A 19,378-nucleotide genomic window follows, 5' to 3' on the forward strand; every position below is an offset into this window, starting at 1 on the left:
TGAAATCTACAATAAATTAACTTTTGATACTTTTCCTCATTTTTTTTTTGATTACTGCACCGCACTGTTTGTTGTTGATGTTTAGACAGTGATGGGCAACAGATGCGCGCACGGATTAACTATTGGAAGCAGGTTGTTTCAGAATTCATTATTCAACGATTCTTAAACTGCAATCGGGGCAACTACATTCGATGCTTATCTGAATTTGTATAAACGTTGCTGTGCAAACGTTTTCAACAATATTGTTGCCATGTACATTCTATTTAATAAACATGTTCAAATGTTGTTTATTCAATGTTTGTGCAATAAATTGTTCAATTTGGTATTAAATAATTTATAACTACATTTAACATGGTCGATTTATATGACCTTGCATGGAGCAGCGGAAGAGCAGGCGGATGTCAATCGAAGGGTCCTGGGTTCGAGCCTCACATCGTTCGAGATTGTGAAAGCTGTAACAGTTCTAGTCGTCACAGTTCTATAAACTAATTAGTTGAAAAATCGATAGTTCATGAAAGCCATAAAATAATATCAAGATAAAAATTATCCGTAAGAGTTAGTCCTCTTTTAACATTTTTATAAAAAAAAATGCTTGTTGTGGAAACTTGTAATAAGCTTTATTTGAGATATTCCTTACAACAATTGAGATGTATTATAGCCACCAAAACCAACCTTATTTCTCAAACTAATGTTGAATAATCTTCTTCTTCTTCTTTGTTGGCATTACATCCCTACACTGGGACAGAGCCGCCTCGCAGCTTAGTGTTCATTAAGCACTTCCACAGTTATTAACTGCGAGGTTTCTAAGCCAAGTTACCATTTCTGCATTCGTATATCATGAGGCTAACACGATGATACTTTTATGCCCAGGGAAGTCGAGACAATTTCCAATCCGAAAATTGCCTAGACCGGCACCGGGAATCGAACCCAGCCACCCTCAGCATGGTCTTGCTTTGTAGCCGAGCATCTCACCGCACGGCTAAGGAGGGTCCCAATGTTGAATAATAGTTTCCTCCAATCTTCTATATTACACAATCAACAGTATATCAAACAGCCTTATTTGTGAAACATTGAACAAACGCTTTATTAGTTCGGGTAATACGCTTTGTAGTAACAAGCGTTGAATTAATGTTGTTGTAGCTCTTTTATTGTTTTTGCAGTTGAACAATCGAGGCAAGGTGATAGCTTAAACATTTTTTCATCATGCTTATAGAACTACTGTTGTTGAATAGATTCTCCATTTTTGGGCGAACAAGGTTGGTATAGTAGTATCAAATGCAATAAATCAATCTTAATTAAACATACAGCTGAATAGCGTAGCTGTAAGAGACATTTCTTCAAACAACAATTGTTTCTTGGGCGGTGTGAAGGTGGAAACGGCGATTTCAACGACCGTTCAAGGAGCGACTATTTCGAACGGTCGGGTCCAATAGTCCACGTACAATAAGCAGCTTAGGTCCCGCAACATGCAGACGGAAACGAAATCTGCTCTATACAAAACTCTGATTCTACCACTGGCCGTTTATGGACATGAAGCATGGACGTTAAAAGAGGCGGACCGAAGAGCTTTCGGGGTTTTCGAGCGAAAGGTGCTGCGTACAATACTCGGAGGGAAACTAGAAAATGGCGTGCGGCGCAGATGCATGAATCATGAGCTGTATCGAATATACAAAGAAGAAAATATAGTGAATCGTATAAAATACGGCAGACTTCAGTGAGCTGGTCACTTAGTGCGAATGTCAGGAGAAAGAATAGCGAAAACAATATTCAACGGAGAACCAGATAGGGGCCGGCGACTTCGTGAAAGGCCACGAACACGGGCTGCACGCGGTGGAATCGGACCTGGGAGCCCTGAACCACAGAGAACAGACATGGAGGCTCGAACAAAATTTCTTGCAAAACATGTGTGAACAAACACCGCAACGCCAACGACGTCGACATTGCAACTCACAATCTCATTTTGACAACACGATGGCGCTGTACTCTTGCATGCATAACTACACTAGCGCACAGTGGCATTTTTTAATGACGCTAGCGCTGATTATGCACGGGATAACGGCGACATTCCAAAGTTATTTCAAAATGAACAGTAAGGACCGATGCCCACGTAGCGGTTTTTCAACGCCACGTACACGCAGCGTTAAAATAACGCTGGTGTGCATCGGCGTGGTGACGCTGTGTTACCGCTTTTTCCCGGTGCACACCTGCGTCTTTTTGACGCCACGTGCACTTTGCGTTGAAATGACGCTACGTGGGCATCGAGCCTAACACAACATAGCGAGTACAGCTTCAACGTCTGTTCTCTGTGCCTGAACGTTCGGGGAAACTGGAGGAACATCGCCCAAGACCGACGATTATGGAGCTCTACAATACGCCAGGCAGAGGTGTATCGACGCTGTAGCCAACCAGGTAGTTATATCGGTGATATCGATACTTTGATTCGATTATCGTGTCGAATCAAATATCGATATTTTGGAGTATCAGAACATCCCTATTTAGGGGATTCAGATCTCCGTGCATTAGGGTGAAATATTTCATATGTCATTCACGCTTCATGCATTTTACCTCATTTTACCGCAAATGTTTTACCGAAACGCGGAAGAAAACTTTACGCGAAGTCGCATCAGCAAGAAGCGATGCCAACAATAATAAATTCCAAAAATAATCACGTTTACTGAATAGATCTGCGTGAATTCGTTCAAATTCTGGATTTATAAAAAAAAACTTTTCACTTTTAGATGTTGAAATTTTTCGAGTTTCATAAAACTTGATGTTCAACATAGTTAAATAGGTATGTAAAACCACATATTGTATACCAAAGTTAATTTTGTGCTGTTATTCAAAAGCAACGTTAATTAAAAAACAACAGCAACACTGTCAAACAGTCATCGCATCATCAGCAAAAGCTGTTTTTGTGTGATGTGTGCGGCCATCTTTGCTTTGGGAACCCGCAGCAGCAGTCCGGAGTGGAAGGCTGGTCGATCGTCGTCGTCGTTGTCGTCACGAGAAAACGAAAGATTTTCCAGCTCAAACGGAACCGTTTTTCGTCGCGCGGAAGTGTGAATCTATGTGCAATCGGAAGCGCGGCCACGGGCTGTGTGCTCAGCGAAAGCCATAATCAAATTTCGGGTGAGTTTTGGTGCGGGTTTTTTTTTTCCAGCCCATGAGAAGGCAGGAGTGTGGCTGCAGCAGAAAGTTGTGTTGGAAGTCGATTCGAGAAACGGGTTTCCGTTCGAGACGGTCGGTCAGCGCCTCGCTCCAGTGAAAGTAAAATTCTCTACGGGACGTGGTGTGGTGATAGAGCAAAAATAGAAAACTGTGTGCCAGTGTCCGGAAGTGAGAAATTGTTACGGATTTGTTTGGGAAGCTGAAATCCGAGTGTAGGTGGGAATCGATTCTTGAAAAACCATCCAGGGAAAACACGAGCCGTCGGTTTGTCCGTCTCTTGTCTTTGGCCTTCAATCGGTTTATGTGGGGATACTTAGCTTTCTTGGTGACCCCAAAAATTTGCGTTCCGAGCGATCTCATTCTCACGGTCTGTTTTTCTTTAGCTTCTTCAACGAGTGCATAGTGTGGTGTAGTTGTGGAATAGATGGTTTAAAGTATTGCGTAGTAAGTTTTATGTTTTATTGTTTTGTTTTAATGTTAGAAAAAAAAACTCGTTAGTTTTAATTGAATCAGTATATTAATTTATTAATTTTCTAATCCGAAGATAATTTTCGCGAATAATGAGAGACAAAAAGTAATGGAATGGAAAAAAAATATCCAATGCGCACTATTTTTGTTCTCTTGGCACGACTTATCTTCCAAAGCTAACACTAGAGAAAAGAGTAATGATGAGTAGAAGATGTTCCTCACCAAAAACAACGAAAAAAAAGTTTTTCCCTGGGCCCAAAGTTTGCTTGCTTTGGTCTCATTGAAACGAAAAGTATGAATCCTTTAAAGCTTATGGTATGTCATGGTATTTGTAAACTAATTTATACATATTCATATTGAAATATTTATCAGATCAACTTGGATTTGGCATTTGGCATAACTAACCGGTTATCGTTCCCAATAAAAATTACAATTACAATTACAATTGTTCACTGTATCTGCATATACATATACAGTAATATCCCGATTTTATCGCTCTCCTGATGAATTTTAAAGGTGACAAAATAGGAAATGTGACATCGTAAAAAATAATATTTTAAATTTTTCCCTGTTGAATCGATTAATTTGTCATTCGTAAAAATCGATTAGCATTAACATTGAGCAATTCGCACAAATTCGTAGGTGGTACAAGCCTGGACTATTGTATAAGAGTTGCATCACTTTCATCCGTTACCACAGATATTGACTTGGGTTTAATAACTATCTCTTAGATGGAAGCAATGCAGTCTCCAATAGTCGGGATCTGTCCTGGACACATCTTTGCGAATGTTGAGGAAGGAGAAGGATGGTTAGTTGGACACCCGCTTAAGAAAAATGCAGAGAACTCTACGAACTCTCATATGTGTCACGGGTGGTTTTGGAATTGTTAGGTTATGACAATAAATCATTTTTGGTAGAACGTGAAACACAGAAAGAACTAAGATAAAAATACAAAGTAGGAAAAGGACGAGTCTGGAATTGAACCCACCAACTTCTGCTTATAAGGCAGAAGCGGTAGCCACTAGACCATTTTGAGAAAATCAGGCAATAGTTATTTGGAATGAAGTGGATTTGGCCTTAATTTTCCCGCTAACCAAGTTTAACTGTGCAGGAAAAACAAAACCATCGAAATGTCAAATTTTTAATAAAGATTGAATGAATCGGTGGCATCGCAGCCTAAACATGGCACGTCATACTACCATAAGGAGTTTAAAAATAGCCATTGGCGTAACTAGCCCCGATGCATAGGGGGGGATATAGCCCCTTTATCTATTGGGTAATGTGATAAATAAGGTCCAACCACTTCAGGGCGGATCAATCACACTCATCCATATTCTCTTTTCTCAAGTATGTGTTTTCTGCGGTAGCCCACAGTATCGAAGTGTGTTTGTTTACCAGTCGATGATTGATACAACGACTCAAATTGATAGCGTATGGCTATTGCGTCTACACTGGGGTCGCTTTTTATGCGGTTTGTTTTTGCTTGTTTCTGGCCTTTGAACTTGATGAAACAATGAGTTTACCCCACCAAAACAGTTAAAAAAAATCGAAGAAAAATCAGGTGGTATTTCCAAAGTTGGGGTAATTTAGGTCAACCGAGAAATTGATGAAATGTATCCGCGTAAAAGGCGATCTCAGTGTAGTAGCGCTCGGGTCTGTCCCGCACACTCAAAGGTTCCTGCCAGTAGGCAGTGGATATTTTTGCATATTATTACAGATAGAATTATCTATCTCTATTAAAAAATAATAATGCAACCTTTCCTTCAAGTACTCCGACGGGAATCCTCCAAGCATACCGAAGGGAACCCCCAGGGATGCTGAAGGGAATATTCCAGGGAGTCCGAATGGAATGTTCCAGGAATTCCAGATCCTCCCGGGATGTCAATAGGAATCCTTCAGGGATTCCGACGGGAATGTTTCAGGAATTTGAACGGGAAAATTTTAGAGATTCCGAAGGTTTCAGGGATTCCAATGATAATCTTCTAGTGATCCTCCATCCTCAAGAAATTCCAACAGGAGAATCAGACGGAATTGTTTCAGGGATTCCAATGAGAGACTTCTAGAGATTCCGAATGGAATCCTCCAGGAATTCCGACGGAAATACTCCAGGAATTCCGATGGGAATGTTCCAGGAGGTCCGACGGGAATTTCCCAGAGATTACGTCGGAAATCCTTGTAAATCTCACTTTTTTACCTACGGACTGAGTGTTGCATTGCTAAGTCCCTAAAATAACGGAGTGAAAAGTGCCACTGCTAAAGGAGGTTGTTAGCGGAGATTTTTTCAGGGATGCCCGGCCTGAAATTCCCAATCTGTGGGCGAGTCAATCGAAACGCTTTCTTACCGATTTCGTAGAAAAGCAACCAAGAAAGCAACTGAAAATCTCATTCAAGCTCATTTTCGAAAACCTTTATTTTAAATTCTTACTAACGCAAACTACTCGTATAGGATTGCAAAACTTATTTTAATCAAAATAAAATCACAAGGCTTTTATCGATTCGCGTATTCACATTGAATTTACTTCATTTGTTTTAGTTTAACTTACTGCACTATTGAGCTTATTTTCTTGTTAACAGTGATCACTGACCTGATTTCCGATACCCTTTACATTTAACGCCACGCCGATGCATTCGGTGAGCTTTCCTCTACGGCGAGACGGGCGACGATGAGACACCTGAGGCTGGTTGAGGTTCGAGCCAAACGTTAAACTATCGAGTTTTCCGTCGGGTGGGGGTGGCAATTCAACGAGGCTGCCTTGAAAGCTTCTTCCTTCTAGGGTAGTACGGGTTACCGATATCCCAAACGGTTTCACGAAGGCGATTCACAAATGAATCATTTGTTTGAGAAACTGCATAAGTCCATTTTACACTATTTCGAGAAAACAACAAAAAACTGTTTTCGAACAAATTTGCACCGAATCTTTCGATTTCTTCGATACAGATCAATAGTTTTTGGCAAAACTCAATAACCTGGGGCACTTTCAGTGCAAAAATTGTAAGCAGTACTCCACAATTGCTCTTCAAAGTACGTGGACATATGTAGTTTCTCAAACAAACGAAAAAAAATTCATACATTCCTGAACAAAATTTTTTTTTCGTATTTTTTGCCGGAATACGTATTTTTGGACGAGGATTCAGAATATATAAAAATCTCATTTTGGTCAAAAATGTTACATATGCAGTTTCTCAAACAAACGGTTCAAATACTTTTCACCGACGACTAGCCTTTCCCGTTCTCTTTCCTAGAGGCAATGGGCCCCGACCGAGCACCCACGTTAATAGGAAACCTGTTAACATGATTTAGGGTCTTACTTTTCGGAAATATTCGTAAATCTTGACACCATGTGGTCTTACCTCGATCTTGCCCAACTATTTTACACTAGCGCCTTTTCTTATTCAACAAGTAAGGATTTAGCGTCTAATTGACCTAGTGAAGAATAACATTTAAATAATGTTCCGGTTTTCTAGCTATTACGCACTTACAACTGATTTCTAGAATTGAATTTCACCATCAGCTATTCACTGCGAATAATAATAAAATTTATAATCTTCGATACCAAACTATTTCGTCCAAGCACTCCAATAAAAATGATTTGGTTTTTCATTTGGCTTCTCTTTCAGGGTCCCAGGACCTTGGATCCACCAACCAAATGTATTTGTGTTGTAAAAATTTGTACATATAGATTGCTCGATCGCGTCCTTGAACGATTATTTGGCCTCTTTTAGTGCTCTTTAAGGTGATTATAGAATAAAGCCAGAAATCGGCCATTGTGTAAACCACGTGCTTTTCTAATATTTTTTTCAAGCGCAAGAGATTAAAGATTCATAACGCGTATGGGGTTGAAATAGTGGTAGAACGTTTGCTTAGTTATGCTGAACAATCATAATTTGAGTTTCGGCACTGTACGAAACCTATTACGCCAGATTTGGGCTTTTGGAAATGTATGTAGATAAACGTGTGGTGAATTTGAAATTCACCACGGGCTTTATTCTATCACCTCAATCCCGAAGCAAATCGTCGGGGGACTCCGAATTAATCATCCAGGTATTTCGAAAAGAATATCCCAACGATTTCGAAAGGAATCCTTCAGAAATGCTGCAGGGATCGTTGAAGGACCACCCTAATATTATCGATATGGAGCCACACATAAACCAAATTATTGCTTATTCGTGACCACACATAAAGTTTATTTTTACATAAATTTTATTAGTGGTTTGCATGAAGAATGATTATGTGTGCGCTTATATACATCGTAACTTAAACCTATGGATTTTTGCCAATAAAAATGTGTGGATTTTTAGTAGTGAAGGGTATCCCCCACAGATTATGTTTATGAAAAAAAAAACCTAATGTAAGTTTCACCCATTTTAACTTATAGATTACCAAAAGCGGTGCATGAATAATGTTTTGTGTGCTATTTATAAACCTAAAATTATTTGTGATCTCGCGGCACGCTAAAAAACTTTAAATTAACATGATTTTTGATAGATTGTAATCAGAGCCGTAGCGTGGACTCCCGGCGCCCTTGGCGCAACCTTTATTTGGCGCCTCTAACTTTCTTGCAGATGTTCAAAACAAAGAGATAAATGCGAATTAAGGAATCCATTTTAAAAACCACATAGCTTTTTCAGGGGTACACAACTCGAGAAGTAAACTGTAGACAAAACCAAAAAGTAGTTTTTAATCTTTGCTCACTTGCAGCATACACGAAAAAATGGTTTCCAGATGTGCTAATCGCCTAAAAATTTACATTTGTGGGAACAAAAACGCGATGTGAGGGCTAGCACGGCCATTGTGACTGCCATTTTTAGACTCTGTCGTACTCACCTTAATATCAACTTGCGTGGTGCATTTAATAAATTCTTGCTTTATGAATTCCTTGAGCCTCTATAACCTACAAATGTTCCAATATAGAAGTAAGAAGTAAGGTAATCTAAATGTCATACAATTTGTATCATGAAAAACTCAACCTTGGAGTTATTTGCTTAATTGATGGCCAGAACAGCCATCGGATCTACTCGGATCCAGAGATATAGATTTCTGGAGTGGGTCTTTCGGTAGTTTGGAGGAACTGCAGGAATTGCCATCACTATGTTGAAATCCCTCATTGCAGATTCTTGTATTCTGTGCGGTCATCCAAGATACCCATCCTCGTTTTAAATTTTACCAGTTTATAAAGATCCAAAAGAAATAATTATATTCATTTTAGCACTGCTCATCGAATATATAACATCTTCGCTTTGATTTTTTCACCATTTACCTCATACAAGTTTCTGGTTTAATGGGATCGGAAATGTCACAAGATCAAATGCGGTCGTTTTCGGACCTCAAATAGTTTGTCCGCGTAAAAGGGTTTAATTTTTCTCAAATTCACACAAACTCCCTATCACTATTTCCGTGTATCGGTTTTTTACAGTCTACTCTGTATGTCGCCTTTAGCGTATTTAATTCTAGACACCTGTTTCATGCAACATGCCAGATTAAGGGAAACCTGCCCTCTGAGCCGACGTTCTGATACCTGTACCCGTTATTATGGATAAAGGCTCTCCGAAGTCAAACGGTTCATTAAGGAATTGTTGATTACCGAGGAAATCTGATGATCAAAGCTTAAATCTTAATCATTTTGAACTAGTTATTTTGAGTAAAATTTGTGATCATTTCCCTTAGCGAAATTCTTGATGTCGGCGGGGGCCAACCCGGAAAACCACACGCTACGGCGCTGATTGTAATTAATACTAATAAGCAACAACAAATCTACAAATTTCAATGACACATAATGAAGAACATATTGGAGAGTATTCTGAGAATGTAATAACGTGCAACAATTCGACAAAGGAATTCATTTAATCACTTTATCGTTTTCACTGCCTATAAATTACTCATCTTCGTAACGCAAGCAGTTCTTTGTTTATTTCAATGGATTTTTTGAACCAACCATTCGTTTAAAACCTTGATAGCAAAGCTTTTATTCACTTTTCCTGTAATTTACCTTTCTTTATTGCTTGTGCAGTTCTACGACTTTCAGCTTTTCATTTAATCATTAATCTTGGCGCAAGTTTTTTCAAGATTGGATTAAAGGACAAAGCGGAAATTAAAATGAGCAAATTGTTTTCTTTGAGTTCTGTCAAAATGGTCATTCATTCGGTCACTAGTTTGCGTTGTGCTGTATGATTATTATATCAAAGAATCTTCGGTATCACATGCGAATTATGGCGAACGGCCATCCCGCATAATCATTTACCGTTCTTCGTACAGTAACAAGTATAACATGGACATAGTTGATGTCGTTGCCCATTAACATTAAGCTATTAATTTCGACTGTAGTTTAATGATTCGGAGATGGCTTTTCAGTCTTGACAAAATCAAAACACTGTTATTTAATCTTGTCCAACGTTTCGGTCCGTTTGGGACCTTCCTCAGGGACTCAATTCTTACAGGTTTATCCTCAACTGTGGTTCTGCTGAACCATTGATTGTCATGAGGTCAGGATTTGCTTGGTCACCATTGCTTGGTGATCGATCTTGTGCCAGGCACTGAATTCCAACGAACGATAAACGGAAAGGGTTTTACCATAAACGCGGTGCTCGAACCGTTCTCGTTTATGTGGGAAAATCCTGACCTCATGACAATCAATGGTTCAGCAGAACCACAGTTGAGGATAAACCTGTAAGAATTGAGTCCCTGAGGAAGGTCCCAAACGGACCGAAACGTTGGACAAGATTAAATAACAGTGTTTTGATTTTGTCAAGACTGAAAAGCCATCTCCGAATCATTAAACTACAGTCGAAATTAATAGCTTAATGTTAATGGGCAACGACATCAACTATGTCCATGTTATACTTGTTACTGTACGAAGAACGGTAAATGATTATGCGGGATGGCCGTTCGCCATAATTCGCATGTGATACAGAAGATTCTTTGATATAATAATCATACAGCACAACGCAAACTAGTGACCGAATGAATGACCATTTTAACAGAACTCAAAGAAAACAATTTGCTCATTTTAATTTCCGCTTTGTCCTTTAATCAAATCTTGAAAAAACTTCAGTCTTCTTGCGCCAAGATTCGCCAAGACTGAAAAGCCATCTCCGAATCATTAACATTAAGTTCTGCAAATAATACATATCTATCTATCGTAAACAATTACCTCAACCTTAATCAATGAGGTTTACAGTCTACGTACCATAATCAATATATAATACATGCATACCTCGATAGTACGTACACCTGCGTTATTTTAGTGTACGTACTTTCGAAGCAAAAAAAAAAATCGAGCAAAAAAATTGTTTTTGCTTTTGTTTTATTTAGGAGTAGCAGAATATTCATAAAAGTTATATTTGATATAGTACACAACGGACCAACAGGACCCATTTTTTGTTTATGGTGCCTACATGTAGCATTGAGCAAAATAATCTTGTGTGTAAGTATAAGGCTACTATTTTTTAAGAAATATTGTGTTTTAATGCTTTTTATGCTCCATAAATTGCGTGACATTGTAGGAGGAATATTTTAAAGATATGTTACACATCGTACATAGTTATGCATGTTACTACAAAAAGCGATGATTGGGGGTGATAGATCACTACATTTTTACATGACGTATTTTATGGATTTCTCCTATAGATTTTATGGGAATGAAAAGCTTTAGGGTTGCACTGAACTGTCACTGTCGTTGCGACTCTATTGGCTCCATTGACGCTATAGACAACAGTCGCAGTTGGTTTGGAGGAACCTTTATGATTTGTAATTTTATGAGTATGAGATGCGTATAAGATATACACAGGATTCTGTTCTTACACGTTTTTTGTTTGCTTGTATTTTTGTTTTATCAAGGAACCACCAAAATCTTTGCAACATGTTTCAAAAAATCCTAAATAATTAAAAAAAAATCACATGGTAATTATTATGCGTTAAACATTTAGGATGAGTGCAAAATTGGGAAAGTGTAAATCGTTTAAAAACAGAATCCAGTGTATAGCATAAAATAATAAGATGAGTACAAAGATAACAAGAAAACTGATTTCGAAGATGTGAAAAAGGGATAGCTTTCTATGTTATTTTAATTTTCTCGTCTTTGAATCGTTTTTGCCTTTCTCATACACCAAGTAACGGGAAGGCTATATGCTCACTCAAAAAACGATTTTTTGATAGGAGGTCCGGAGGGCTGACTTTCATATACCTATCAACTTAGCTCGACGAATTGAGGTGATGTCTATAGATAAAATCACTGGATTGGGATATACTCACAACTGCAACTAGTTTGGAGCTTATCTATGACCAAAAAAGGTGCGAAATGGGAAAATTGTAATCTTTGGTAACATGGCTACTAGATCCCTATCAACATATTCTCGGTCAAACATAAAGATACTTTTCTAAAAATGTGGGAATTGTTCTTCAGAAAACTAAGAAATTGCTGCTAGAACGCCCCCTAAAATTCCTTCTAGTAATTATTTCATTTTTCAGTCTGATTTTTTTTATAATTTTATTTGAAATTTGTTTAGAATTTCAAAAATATTATCCTCTGAAAAATTCCTTATAAAATTCATTTGAAAAAAAAAACTTCTTGTTAGAGAATTTCTTCTAGATTTGTTTCAGATAATCTTCTAGGAATTCCTCCGAGAATGCCTCCAATAAATCCATCGAAAAATCTATCAATAATTTATCCAAAAAATCCTCCTGGAACTCAAACCACTAGGAATCCCCACGAATTTCTTCGGAAATTGCTTCAGGATATTCTCTAGGAAATCCATCGGATATTCCCACAAACATTCCTCAGGAAATTCTTCCTGAAAAAAGGAACTTCCTGGAACAGTTCTTGGAGAAATTTTCTGCAGAAAAGCTTGAGAAATTTCTCTGGTAATTTTGAAACGAATTTCCGGGTAATTCTTGAAGCATGAATGTTTATGAGTTCGTGGGAACTTTTAAACATATCTCTGGAGGAATTCTTGAAGTAATTTCTGGGGAAATCCTGACGGAGTTTTTGAAAGAATTCATGGAGGAATTTCAAAAGTGGTAGAGCTTCTACAGCTGTAAATTCCTGAAAAAAAAAAAACTATCTGAAAGTCCTTTTTAGAAATTTGAGAGTAAGAATCCGCAGAAATTTTTAAGCAGGATCTTCTGGATAAATTTCCTAAATAATTTCCAGAGGAAATTTTGGAGGTAGTTCCGAAAGAGCTTTTTCGACATTTTCGGAAGAATATCCGGAGAAGTAGTCAGATGTGTTCGCAGACGATTTTCTCAAGGAATTTCCGGAATAATTTCCGAAGAAAAAAATACTTTTACAATTTCTTGAGTTCTTATGGAGGAATTATGGAAAGTTAGGAGAAGGTGGCTATCGAGGGCTTCCACGTTAGTTTCTGAAGAAATTCAAAAGGCCTTGAAGTAATTCATGAAGAGATCTTGGTGGAATTTCTGGAGTAACTCCGGAAAGAATGTCAGGAGGAGTTTACATGGGAATTTCTGAATGATTTTTTGGTGGTAGTTCTGGGATAGGAGAAGTGGAACTTCCGGAAAAATTCCTGGGGAATCTTCCGGAGGAACTTCCGCAGGAATTCCTTCGAAAATTTCTGCAGAAAATCCTGGAAGAATTTCTGAAGGAATTCGTAGAAACTCCCGGAGGAATTCCTGGAGAACTTCCGGAAGAATTCCTGGAAAAACTTCTGGAGGAATTCCTTCACTCCAAATAATCTAAACGTTGTTTCCACCTGAATTTTCAGGTACATGTTATGTGTACACGTAACTGCAAATGCTTCAGAAAATTCAGGTGAAACTTACATGTCCGGTGAATTCTATCCAAAACTCAGGTAGAACTTACCTGATTTTCACGTAGAATGAAAATTCCATCGAAAAATCAGATAAAAGTTACGTGAATTTCAGGTGAAAACAATCTACGTACTTTTTCAGGTGGAAACAATGTACAGATTTTTTTTGGGTTTGGATGAATTTCCGGAGGAATTCTTGGAGGAGCATGCGGAGGGATTCTTGGATGAGTATGCGGAGGAATTCCTGGAGGAGCTTCCGGAGGAATTCCTAAAGGAACTTCCGAATGAATTCCTGGAAGCGCTTGCGGAGAAAATCCTGGAGGAACATCGGAATTCCGGAAAACGTCTAATCCACGACATTGATGCATGCCAACTAATTCTAAACCCAATCACCAGCGGCCTGACGCCGCTACGCCACCACCTCTGGCTTAAAATGATCTATCACGCCACCGCCGATAAAATTGCAATCGGCCCACAGGTCTAGATTGAATATTAAGTGAAATCCTGTATGGAATTTTCGATCAAATTTTAAGGTATCCCAGAAAGAACCCTTGGGTGTTCAAACTTCCTTGGCAATTTCAGTAAGACGAGGAATCTTAGAGGGAACTTCTGATTGAATTTCTAGTGGAATACAGGATTGAATTTTTGAAGGGAATAGACCATATATTAATCTTATATTAAAAAAATAAGTAGGGGGAAAGTCGGCTTTGGCAGGTTTTGTTCTATTATTGGCAGGGGGGTTTTGTCGACCAAATTTTATGAAATTTGGCCACAATATTCTTTGATATGCAAAGAATGTTTAGGCCAAATTTGAGCATAGTCAGTCATAAAAAACCCTCCTGCCAATAATAGAACAAAACCTGCCAAAGCCGTCATTCCCCCTAATTGAAAAAACAACAGAATAAAAATTATTATTATTACCCAATAAATTTATCATTTTAGTAAAGCTGCTGAACTGAAAACAATTCAATTTTAAAAACACAATATTATCTGATCTTTTAGGTAAATTAATGCATGGGAACGTGTTCTAGACCTGGAACTAACTTCCTTGGTAGATAAAATAATTCATAGACATAATAATTGTTCAATTAAGTGGATAGCTATTCTGCTTTCTAAGAAAATCATCTATAGTTTCATACCAATACAACTTCAATCATTGCTGATAATACGCTTAGAGTATCTAATCAGCTGTTTTAGATGTTCCTTGAATTGTTTAAAATAATAGTATAAATTGTGTTATGTAAGACGTGACTGACAGTAAAGTTTTGCTACTAAATTCGTTATAAGCTCACAATGATGTTTGTTCAGATCTAAAATTATTTCGTAGCATTTAATGGACCCACCACAATCGCCATGATCAATACATGTTTAAATTTTAACTAAAATCCTTCAGGAACTAAAACGATTTTTTTTGGTGTACGTACAATCGAGGGTACGTACTATCGAGGTATGCCGAGGTACTGATATAATCTTTCCTCGAAAAATGTATGAAGAATGACCTACCATTTAAACCGTTCTATCCGAACTATGTCGCACTGTGCCACTTGAAGAGAAGCGAATATTTATGGGATGGAAAGAAGACTGCACGTCGCGGCAATGTTGTTCACTGGGAGTTTCTTTGTGTTGTCGTGTTTCGCACGTAGGTTCTGCGTTGCTCTAGTTCCCGTCAGTTATACTCCTATAGTAGTAGAACGGTAGTTAATCCAGTTTCATCATCGTACAGCGCTGTCTGCCTGCTTCCTGTCGGGTTGTAAATCGATGTTTCTCAAAGGATGTACCTACCACGAACGCGACACCGAATAGTCACCGATCCGTAATCTTTGATCCACTGCATGTCGCTTAGGTGAAAGAAGAGTGAATGTGTGATGGGGAACTGCGTGGAATGACGCGAAAGTGAATAAATCATAACAACACGCACATAAGGAAAACCAGTCGTCACAAAAAATAAATCATAAAGAACGAAGAAGCCAAAGTTAAGGCCGGAGCACAATGGATACGTTGCGTTTGCGTTTGAGTTTGCGTTTTGTAATCCGTTTGATACGTTTTGTACTAAAATACAAAACGCACGTCAAACGGATAAGCAACCCACAATGCATACGGTTTTTGACAGTTGAGCAGTTAACATTTTTTGTCGCTATTGGGTTCCAAATAAGTTATTACGGAATGGATATATGTATCTCTGGCGCTCGAGATTTTGAGCTTATTTTAGACAAGTTATTAAAGTATTCTGAAAATTTGGAGAAGAATTAAAACTGCATTTTTGGACATTGGAGGATGGAGGTTAATTAAAAATCGCGATTAATTCATGTGTTTCCTAGGAAAGTTTCCCCACAAGTCATTCCAGGAATTTCTTGAGAAATTCCTCCGCAAGCTCCTCCAGGAATTCCTTCATAAAATCCTCTAGACTTCCATCGAAAGTACCTCAAGATATTCGTCTGACGCTTTCTCCAGAAATCCCTTCGGCAGTTTCTCCAGGAGATTCTCCACAAAATCCTCCAGAAATTCCTCCGAGAATTTATCCACAAGTTTCTCCGTTAATTCTTCTAGAAGTTCCTCTAAAAATTACTCTGGAAGTGCCTCCAGGAATTCCTCTAGAAATGCCTACAAAATTTCCTCCGAAAGTTTCTACAGGATATCCTTCAGAAATTTCCACATGAATTATAAAAAGTTTATTTAAAAAATTCTTCGGAATTTTTTTCAAGAATACCTCGGGAAGTTTCTCCAAGAATTTCTTTGGAAGTTTCTTCAGAAATTTTTCCAAAAAATACTCAAAAAAATTCCTTAATAAGTTTCTATAGGGAGTCCTCTAGAAATGTCTACAGGAATTCCTTCGGAAGTTATTACCAAAAATCATTCGGAAAATCCTCCGAAAAATCCACTAGGAATACCTCAGGAAGTGCTCCGGAAGTTCCTCTAGGAATTGCTTTGGAAGCTTCTCCAGGAATTTTTCCGGAAGTTCCTACAGGAATTGCTCCCGAAGCTGCCCCAGGCATTCCTCCAGAAGATTCTCCAGCAGTTCCCCAAGTTTGTTCAGTAATTCCCCTGCAAGTACCTCCAGGAATTCCCCCAGAAATTCCTCAAACATTAACTTCGGAAGTTTTTATAAAGAATTCTTCAGAAATTTTCGGAAGTTCCTCCGGAAATTCCTCCGAAAATTCCTCCAGAAGCTCCTCCGTAAGTTATTCCAGGAATTCCTCCAGAGATTCATAAAAAATACAAAAAATCATCAGGAAAATCTTCCGAAAATTCCTCTAAAAAATCTTCCGGGAGACCCTCCAGGAATTCCCTTGGAACTGCCTCCAAGAATTCCCCCAGAAATTCTTCAAACATTTCCTTCGGAAGTTTTTCCAGCAGTCACAAACCCCCCCCCACCCCCATCTAACCCAACAAAGTTTCTCCAGGAATTCCCCCAGAAATTCCACAAACAATAACTTCGGAAGTTTTTATAAAGAATCCTACAGAAATTTTCGGAAGTTCCTCCAGGAATTCCTCCGTAAATTCCCCCAGAAGTTCTTCCACGCATTTCTCTAGAAATTCCTCATAAATTTATTCCGAAGTTTCTACAGGGAATCGTCCAAAAATTTTTACAGAAATTCTTTCGGAAATTTCTACAAAAAATCATTCGGGAAATGCTCTGAAAATTCCTCTGATAAATCATCCGGAAGTTCCTCCAGGAATTGCTGGAAGTTCCTTCACGAATTCCTCCGGAAATTCCCTCAGTTCCCTCCGGAAGTTCCTTCAGGAATTCCTCCGGAAGTTCCTTCAGGAATTCCTCCGGAAGTTCCTTCGGGAATTCCTCTGAACGTTCCTCCAGAAATTCCTCCGGAAGTTCCTCAAGGTATTCCTCCGGAAGTTCCTCCACGAATTCCTCCGGAAGTTCCTCCAGGAATTCCTCCGGAAGTTCCTCCAGGAATTCCTCCGAAAGTTCCTTCAAGAATTCCTCCGGAAGTTCCTACAGGAATTCCTCCGGAAGTTCCTACAGGAATTCCTCCGGAAGTTCCTACAGGAATTCCTCCAGAAGTTCCTACAGGAATTCCTCCGGAAGTTCCTACAGGAATTCCTCCGTAAATTCCCCCAGAAGTTCTTCCACGCATTTCTCTAGAAATTCCTCATAAATTTATACCGAAGTTTCTACAGGGAATCGTCCAAAAAATTTTACAGAAATTCTTTCGGAAATTTCTACAAAAAATCATTCGGGAAATGCTCTGAAAATTCCTCTGATAAATCATCCGGAAGTTCCTCCAGGAATTGCTGGAAGTTCCTTCACGAATTCCTCCGGAAATTCCCTCAGTTCCCTCCGGAAGTTCCTTCAGGAATTCCTCCGGAAGTTCCTTCAGGAATTCCTCGGAAGTTCCTTCTGGAATTCCTCTGAACGTTCCTCCAGAAATTCCTCCGGAAGTTCCTCAAGGTATTCCTCGGAAGTTCCTCCACGAATTCCTCCGGAAGTTCCTCGAGGAATTCCTCCGGAAGTTCCTCCAGGAATTCCTCCGAAAGTTCCTTCAAGAATTCCTCCGGAAGTTCCTACAGGAATTCCTCCGGAAGTTCCTACAGGAATTCCTCCGGAAGTTCCTACAGGAATTCCTCCAGAAGTTCCTACAGGAATTCCTCCGGAAGTTCCTACAGGAATTCCTCCGGAAGTTCCTACAGGAATTCCTCCGGAAGTTCCTACAGGAATTCCTCCGGAAGTTCCTCCAGCAATTCCTCCGGAAGTTCCTCCGTAAGTTCCCCCAGGAATTTCTCCGGAAGTTCCTCCAGGAATCCCTCCGGAAGTTCCTCCAGGAATTCCTGCGGAAGTTCCTCCGGAAGTTCCTCCAGCAATTCCTCCGTAAGTTCCTCCAGGAGTTCCTCCAGGAATTCCTCCGGAAGTTCCTCCAGGAGTTCCTCCGGAAGTTCCTCCAGGAATTCCTCCGGAAGTTCCTCCAGGAATTCCTCCGGAAGTTCCTCCAGGAATTTCTCGGGAAGTTCCTCCAGGAATTCCTCCGGAAGTTCCTCCGGAAGTTCTTCCAGAAATTCCTCCGGAAGTTCCTCCAGGAATTCCTCTGGAAGTTCCTCCAAGAATTCCTCTGGAAGTTCCTCCAGGAATTCCTTTGAAAGTTCCTCCAGGAATTCCCTATAGAAACTTCCGGAGATATTCCTGAAAGAACTTCCGGAGGAATTCTCGAAGGGACTTCCGGAGGAATTCCTGTAAAAACTTCGGAAAGAATTCCTGGAGGAACTTCCAAAAGAATTTTTGGGGTAACTTTCCTCAGGAATTCCTGGAGGAATTTCCGAAGGAATTCCTGGAAGAACTTCTGAAGGAATTCCTGGAAGAACTTCTGAAAGAGTTCCTGAAGGAACTTCCGGAGGAATTCCTGGAGGAACTTCCGGAAGAATTCCTGGAGGAACTTCCGGAAGAATTCCTGGAAGAACTTCCGGAGGAAATTCTGGAGGAACTTCCGGAGGAACTTACGGAGGAATTCCTGAAGGATTTTCCAGAGAAATTCCTGAAGGAACTTCCGGAGAAATTCCTGAAGGAACTTCCGGAGGAATTCCTGGAGGAATTGCTGGAGGAACTTCCGGAGGAATTGCTGGAGAAACTTTCGGAGGAATTGCTGGAGGAACTTCCGGAGGAATGGCTGGAGGAGCTTCCGGAGGAATTGCTGGAGGAACTTTTGGAGGAATTCCTCATGGCACTTCCGGAGGAATCGCTGGAAGAACTTCCGAAGGAATTGCTGGAGGAACTTCCGGAGGAATTCCTGGAGGAACTTCCGGAGGAATTCCTGGAGGAATTCCTGGAGGAATTGCTGGAGGAACTTCGAAGGAATTCCAGGAGGAATTGCTGGAGGAACTTCCGGAGGAATTGCTGAGAACCTCCGGAGAATTGCTGGAGGTACTTTCGGAGAAATTCCTGGAGGAACTGCAGGAGGAATTTTGAAAGATTTTACAATGGATTTTTTGTAGAAACTTCCGAAAGAATTCCTGTAGAAACTTTTGGAGGATT

At 39.5% G+C, this 19,378-nt stretch overlaps 1 long non-coding RNA gene across 1 annotated transcript; it reads left to right on the forward strand.

The window, feature by feature from the left end:
* The first annotated feature begins 2,666 nt into the window (after nt 1-2,666).
* Nucleotides 2,667-15,368, forward strand: LOC134224322 (uncharacterized). The gene is made up of 3 exons (XR_009982904.1): nt 2,667-2,791; nt 2,870-3,129; nt 15,122-15,368. It is a non-coding gene; the product is annotated as an uncharacterized LOC134224322 (long non-coding RNA).
* The last annotated feature ends 4,010 nt before the right edge of the window (nt 15,369-19,378 follow it).

This window comes from Armigeres subalbatus, chromosome 3, assembly GCF_024139115.2.
Source record: "Armigeres subalbatus isolate Guangzhou_Male chromosome 3, GZ_Asu_2, whole genome shotgun sequence".
Taxonomy (NCBI): Eukaryota; Metazoa; Arthropoda; class Insecta; order Diptera; family Culicidae; genus Armigeres; species Armigeres subalbatus.